This window comes from Saccostrea cucullata, unplaced genomic scaffold (genome assembly GCF_032062105.1).
Source record: "Saccostrea cucullata isolate Sc308-1 unplaced genomic scaffold, CSIRO_AGI_Scuc_v1 ctg6719, whole genome shotgun sequence".
NCBI classification, from domain to species: domain Eukaryota; kingdom Metazoa; phylum Mollusca; class Bivalvia; order Ostreida; family Ostreidae; genus Saccostrea; species Saccostrea cuccullata.
Genome location: NW_026927223.1, coordinates 12,162 through 20,148, shown reverse-complemented (window position 1 = coordinate 20,148; position 7,987 = coordinate 12,162). Strand labels below are relative to the sequence as shown.

The 7,987-nt window shown below is 31.3% G+C and overlaps 1 long non-coding RNA gene across 1 annotated transcript; it reads left to right on the top strand.

Moving 5' to 3' along the window:
* The first annotated feature begins 2,107 nt into the window (after positions 1 to 2,107).
* LOC134273775 (uncharacterized) lies at positions 2,108 to 3,148 on the top strand. The gene is made up of 3 exons (XR_009993485.1): positions 2,108 to 2,230; positions 2,395 to 2,504; positions 3,062 to 3,148. It is a non-coding gene; the product is annotated as an uncharacterized LOC134273775 (long non-coding RNA).
* The last annotated feature ends 4,839 nt before the right edge of the window (positions 3,149 to 7,987 follow it).

Below are 7,987 nucleotides of genomic sequence, written 5' to 3'. Positions count from 1 at the left end.
CATAAAGTGTCAATGGTTCTTCTGATAAAGATCATAGGAGAAATCTTGTTATCAATGTGGTGCTTTCCTGATAAGCTTTGTTATATATATATGTATGTGTTTTGTATCCACGATTTAAAAAAAATACTTCAAATGCATTTCAAAGGAAACTTTGGTCTGTTCAAAATGAGATGTATCAATCGATATGTATATTACATGTGTTACATGCTTCAGTTGCCCTGTGCCAAAAAAGGAAATCATCATGTTGTACATAAATATTAAAACTTAACCGATTTAATTTAAGGAAGGATTCTTCTCTGGTTTCTGACTAGATGGTGGTTCCCCGTCATCTGTTGACAGATGCCCAGAATTTGCCATGCAATGTCTTTTCCTACTCCCGGCTCAATCACAATTGTGCAACTTTAAATAGAAATGATAAACTGTGTTTAAAACTAGCAGGGACTATATTTTTGGCGGAATGGTGGCGTATGAAAATATCTTCTTTTCTGCATCTCAACATTATAATACAACAATGAATTTAGTGATAATTCATACACAATCAAAGACTTGGAGAAATTTTCAAATGTAAGGTAAATTTATAGTAAGGGACTAAACTTTCAAAATATATCAAACAAATATGATTTTTCAAACAAACCATAACTATGTTAGCTTTTAAACGCTTCCTATCAAAGTGCAGAATTGGGCCAAAAATCCATAAAAAGTATTTTTTCTCTCTTAGTAAACCATCAAAACCTTTTGTTTTTGTATAATTTTGTACATTTATAAGACTACTTTATATGTGAAAATAAGAAAAAGTTAAATATAGGAAGCATATAAAAATAGCTAAAATATCCTTAAAAATTAAGAAAAACAGAGAAAATTCGGATTAGCCAATATCCATTTTAGTTAAATTATTCATGTAAATTTGGTAATACCATGCTATAGACCCGATAAAGTTACATCTTTTTATGCAAAAAGAACAATCTTTTAACTTTTGAAATAGGAGTAGGCATCACAAGATTGGCAACAGTATTTTTTAATTCTTAATGTCAAGAAAAAATATAATGACCTAGACTTGACCTGACCCCTTATATAATACTGTCAAATTTAATCTCACTGATACTATCACTTACTGATATTGTCTTCTTGATTCTGTGAAAATTTCATTAATTTTTAAATACAAGAAATATGAGAAGAATCCTTCCTTAAGAATCGAAAAGGTCTCTCGCTAGTTTTCTTTTTATGCTTATTTCTCTCTAATGATGTCTTCTCTCTAATGATGTCACTGAAGGAATTCTATTTTTGAGAATGGACGTGTTTAGATTCTTTAAGAGCAACAATGTCATAATGGCTATGTAAAAATTAAATAATTTTTACTGCTTGTTGATATTGTTAATGTGTGCGCTATTGAACTTTCATTCAGATTAAATTCATATTGTTATTCCAAAAAATGAAACCTTTGGCCATTTTTGTCACTGGGCATCATATATGAGATTCAAAAAGTAAGGAGATCGTGATTGGTTTAAGACTTAAACATTTTAAAAGTTTTAATTAAATGATGTTGGAAATATATTTTTTGAGTTGTCTATGGCAAAGAAAGGAAAGCAAGAACATAATTTCTGATTTGATTAGAGAGACAATCTTAAATGCAAGCAGGATTTTAAAGTCCAGGTTCTGTTTAATGAATTAGTTGGTCTGGGATTTATTACGAGGTTCGCTCATGCTTACTATTAAAATGGAGTGGATACTGGTCTCTATCTCTTTCAAATTCTTCGATAGTGTATTCTTCACATTTCACTTTTGAATTTCATATTAAACTTCCCTTGTATTCTTTTTTCTTAGTTTTACATGGTTAGGTTTATACATCCGTTCTTGGATGTTTGTTTTCTGGCATACGATCGTTTTGTTATACTGCTATTATGTACATTTCCTGTTGTATTGGTGTCATGTGTGACATTCCCTATCAATGGTTAAATGAAATTCGTCACAAGGATAAAGAACAAAAACCTACATCTTAATACATTTTTAAAACATTTTATCTGATAACCAAATTCAAAAAATGTAACAAAGATCTTTTTGTTGACTTTTATCGTATACTTTTCTGCTTTTCATCCATTCATCCTGAAAAGAATCTGCAATGGTGCCGGAAAATGTACATGCCGGAAGTGTGAATGTTACCATGGATACAGTGGAGAGAAATGTGAATGCAATAACGAAAACTGTAGGACCTATGACAAACTACTCTGTGGTGGTTCGTTTATTTCTTTCATGAGTTATTAACGCATTTTGCAAAGCAAAAATACAATGAGTACAATGAATAAGTAACAACTTACTGTAATTAATTAATATCAAATTTATTCAAATTAATAAAAATAAGAAAATCAATAATATAATCTTATATGATTTACTTACAAGGTCAAGAACGAGGACGATGCGACTGTGGAACATGTGTTTGTAACGAAAATTATACAGGGGATGCTTGTGAATGTTTGAAATCAGAGGATCCCTGTAAAAGCAACAACGAAGTCAGTATTCTCATTTTGGTCAGCCGTAATCTACAAAATAGTATACCCTTCTTAATTTTACCAGAGAATTGATGTTTTCGTTTTTTAGAAAAAATATAACAAGGGAAAATATTTTTCTCAGGTGTTTATGCAACACTTTGTTTATTACATATAAATTATGAAATATTGAAGTTCACACGCCTTTTCTTGAAACTCTTATGATTGTGTGGCTTTTAAAACTCTTTTTAATTTAAATTAATACAGAAATTATAAGTATTCACACCAATGATATTTTTTTTAAACTTTGGAACCAATATACCGTAGATATGTAGATAATAAAAATATATATTCAAAAAAATTCGAGAAATCTTGGTCAGAAATAGTTTAAAACGTTTGCATATGAGGTTTGTTTCTGCAAAATGTGCTCACAGGTATTAAAATCTGATTAAAACATCTTGACGGAATGAAGTTAGAACCTGCATAATGTTTTTAAAATGAATAAATGAACGTTCTTTATTATATGTGTGATCTGAAATAATATAAGCACACTCTATCGTATTTTTTCCACATTTTTGTAGACAATATGTTCTGGAAACGGTGTTTGTGAGTGCGGACGTTGTGTTTGTAAAGTTGGCTTCAGGGGGAGGTTGTGCAACAGTTGCACGGTAAGATTTTATATACCTGAGTGACTCAGGTGACCTATTGCTTTCTGTTTTCGTCCGTCGTCTTGCGTCGTGTGTCGTGTGTCGTGTGTTAACATTTGAACATTTTCAGTTTCTTCTCTGAAACCATTGAACCAATTTCAAGGAAATTTAGTATCAACATCAATGTGGGAAGGGGAACAAAAATTGTGGATATTTTATGGTCCCCGCCCCTCTGGGGCCTGAGTTGTGGGGCGAAAACCACTAAAATTAATGAAATCTTTAAAAATCTTCTTCTTAACTCCTGGACATCAAGCAGTCAAATTATTGATATGAATGTAATGAGCACTGAGTCGTCTACAAAAATTGCGAAATTCATGGCCCCAGGGTCAGGGGTTCTAGTGCAAGGGAGGGGCTACATAGATTATATAGCGAAAATGCATTATTTCTTTGAAAATCTTCTTCTCTGCTTCTGGGTGTTATATAAACTAACTAAGTACATAGTTAAGATGAGCAAGAATGCCTCTTTTAAAATTGTGAATTTTATGGCCCCAGGGTCAGGGGTTCTAATGATAGGATGGGACTCTATTGATAATATAGTGAAAATTCATTAATTCTTTTAAAATTTTCTTCTCTGCTCCTGGGTATTAAATAAACTTACTTAGTACAAAGTTATGACGAACAATAGTGCCTCTTCAAACATTGTGAATTTTATGGCCCCAAGGTCAGGGGTTCTGGTGTTAGGACGGGGCTCTATTGATTATATAGTGAAAATGAATCAATTCTTTGAAAATTTTCTTCTCTGCTCCTGGGTATTAAATAAATTAACTTAGTATATAGTTATAATGAGCAAGAGTGCCTCAACTAAATATTTGAATTTCATGGCCCCTGTATAAGGGGTTTTTCCATTTGGTGTAAGGAGGAGGGGGTCTTTATATGATATATTAAAAATACATTAATTCTTTGAAAATTCTTATGCCAATGATCTAAGTATGTATGTTTATGATGAAAAAAGGTGCATCTAGCAAAATTGCTTAATTTCATGCCCTTTCATTTTTTTTTAATCAATATTTTTCTTCGAAATGATAGAGGTTTACAGCAGTTTAGTATTTCTATAGAAAATAAAAATAAGCATTAGACATACAGTTCTCAGATTTGAAATGCTCACAACTCACATATATTACAGTAATTTTTTTTTCCTTATTTTTGTTAACTAGATAAATATGTCCTACACAAAATTCAAGAAAAAAACTTAACCTATTACTTTAGTAAATATATTTTTTAAAAATTTCAAAAAATACCTTCAAAAAGCATAAAATTCTTGAAAATATTAAAAATAAAAATATTTAGCACATTTAAATTTTAGTAAAACTAATATTAAAAAATTCTACAATGTTTAGGCTATGAAAAATCAGTATAAAAGCTAAGGAAAAGAGATTAATACCTTTGTTATAAGCAGATTATCCAACCTGGTCAATTCAGCCTCTGTCAGGAAGTGGTACTTACAACTCTAATTGGATTATCCCTGGTCATATTTAGACTTCTTTGATGGATATTTCTTGTAACAATATGCATGATTAGACAACAAATACCAAACATTCTATGAAAATTTGGATTTTATAATTCTGAATTTACAAAAAAAGGAATTTAAATATACATTTTACCTACATACATTCTTCAGGCTGCTGTAAAAAAGGGGAGGTAACTCTACACTGTAAAGGTACCAAAGAACAAAACAATTAAAATGCATTTATACATACATTCAATTGTTTAACACAGAAAATACATACCATGCCTGTGTCACATATAATTAGTCCTGGAGTTGCTTGGAAGTTCACTGTTAAGAACAGGAAAGGGGGGTAGAGAAGGTTCTATTAAACTGGAGTACATAAGTTCTGTCTGTCTTGTGGAGCACTATTTCTGCACAAAGTTTATCTTAATTCTCTGAAACACCTGTCTTTGTCAAAAAATGATGATTTTGTCTGATATGCGACCACCGACAATGATGTCCAAGATTCCACAAGAGTAGAAGAAGGCAGTAGGACCAAACATCCCATATGAAATGTTGAGCACCTTACTGACCTCCCCTGTCTTGGACAATCACAGATCAGTGCCAGCAACCAGACAGCAGATGTTCATTTCCAAAAGCTGAAGGAAAAAAAGAAAGTTTTAGAGAGTATACATTAATAAGCAACAGATGATTATGAACAGATGAAAACAGTGTATAAAAAAGAAAACAAACAAAAATAATACAAACTATGAATCAGTTGATTGTATACCTTTAACTTGGATGCTTTTGACTGCAATTTTGATGACAGCTGTATCTTGTTTTCTGAATGCTCACTTTCTCTGCTTCTGGTACAAAAATTGTTCACTTCTGACTGGCAACTGGCCTGAATTTTTTAAAAGTCAGCCATCCAGGCTACAACTGCATGCATCCCCACAATCCGCTAAATATTAGCTACTAAAAAAATGAATTTGAAAGCATTTTAACTTCAGTTCACATTCATAATTAATAAAATATTGTGTTAAATTAATAAGTAATTTGGACAACTATAATTACAAACACCAAGTAGCTTAAGTTTTGAGAAATTAGGCATTTCTTTCCTACTAACAATAGTGTAATCTGAACAATCAAATGTTAAAAACATACCTTGGTTTTTGAACTCCATTTGACATGTAAGATAACAGGATAGGTGGGGAATGGGTTCTATGTTACCTACAACATTATATAAAGAATCAAAATTCATATTGCATAAATTCTTGACACACATCAATTGCACACATTATGTCATACCCTTTGACAACCTGAGCAGGTGCCCCCTCCCCCTTTTTAATTATTTAAATCCATTTAACTTCTCTAAAATATAATTTTATCCATTAATTTTTTCAACAATTAGCATAATTAGTTTCAAATTATCAAATGCCAATAAACTGATTAACCGAGTTTTGACATAGGACACAGACTGCCAATAAATAAAAAATATTTTAAAAAATTACTGATTACAGAGTAAGACCATTTCAAGAAAAATTTACCAAGTTTTGTATGGCCCTTTAAATAATGTGCTGGAACACCTTAAAGCAGAGGGTAAAATAAGCATTAGACATACAGTTCTCAGATTTGAAATGCTCACAACTCACATATATTACAGTAATTTTCTTTTCTTATATTTTTGTTAACTAGATAAATATGTCCTACACAAATTTCAAGAAAAAAACTTAACCTTTTACTTTAGTAAATATTTTTTTAAAAAATTTCAAAAAATACCTTCAAAAAGCATAAAATTCTTTAGAATATTAAAAATAAAAATATTTAGCACATTTAAATTTTAGTAAAACTAATATTAAAAAATTCTACAATGTTTAGGCTATGAAAAATCAGTATAAAAGCTAAGGAAAAGAGATTAATACCTTTGTTATAAGCAGATTATCCAACCTGGTCAATTCAGCCTCTGTCAGGAAGTGGTACTTACAACTCTAATTGGATTATCCCTGGTCATATTTAGACTTCTTTGATGGATATTTCTTGTAACAATATGCATGATTAGACAACAAATACCATAAATTCTATGAAAATTTGGATTTTATAATTCTGAATTTACAAAAAAAGGAATTTAAATATACATTTTACCTACATACATTCTTCAGGCTGCTGTAAAAAAGGGGAGGTAACTCTGCACTGTAAAGGTACCAAAGAACAAAACAATTAAAACGCATTTATACATACATTCAATTGTTTAACACAGAAAATACATACCATGCCTGTGTCACATATAATTAGTCCTGGAGTTGCTTGGAAGTTCACTATTAAGAACAGGAAGGGGGGGGGGGGTAGAGAAGGTTCTATTAAACTGGAGTACATAAGTTCTGTCTGTCTTGTGGAGCACTATTTCTGCACAAAGTTTATCCGAATTCTCTAAAACACCTGTCTTTGTCAAAAAATGATGATTTTGTCTGATATGCGACCACCGACAATGATGTCCAAGGTTCCACAAGAGTAGAAGAAGGCAGTAGGACCAAACATCCCATATGAAATGTTGATCACCTTACTGACCTCCCCTGTCTTGGACAATCACAGATCAGTGCCAGCAACCAGACAGCAGATGTTCATTTCCAAAAGCTGAAGGAAAAAAAGAAAGTTTTAGAGAGTATACATTAATAAGCAACAGATGATTATGAACAGATGAAAACAGTATATAAAAAAGAAAACAAACAAAAAATAATACAAACTATGAATCAGTTGATTGTATACCTTTAACTTGGCTGCTTTTGACTGCAATATTGATGACAGGTGTATCTTGTTTTCTGAATGCTCACTTTCTCTGCTTCTGGTACAAAAATTGTTCACTTCTGACTGGCAACTGGCCTGAATTTTTTAAGTCACCCATCCAGGCTACAACTGCATGCATCCCCACAATCCGCTTAATATGAGCCACTAAAAAATGAATTTAAAAGCATTTTAACTTCAGTTCACATTCATAATTAATAAAATATTGTGTCAAATTAATAAGTAATTTGGACAACTATAATTACAAACACCAAGTAGCTTAAGTTTTGAGAAATTAGGCATTTCTTTCCTACTAACAATAGTGTAATCTGAACAATCAAATGTTAAAAACATACCTTGGTATTTGAACTCCATTTGACATTTAAGATAACGAGATAGGCGGGGAATGGGTTCTATGTTACCTACAGCATTATATAAAGAATCAAAATTCATATTGCATAAATTCTTGACACACATCAATTGCACACATTATGTCATACCCTTTGACAACCTGAGCAGACTTTTCCCCCTTTTTAATTATTTAAATCCATTTAACTTCTCTAAAATATAATTTTATCCATTAATTTTTTCAACAA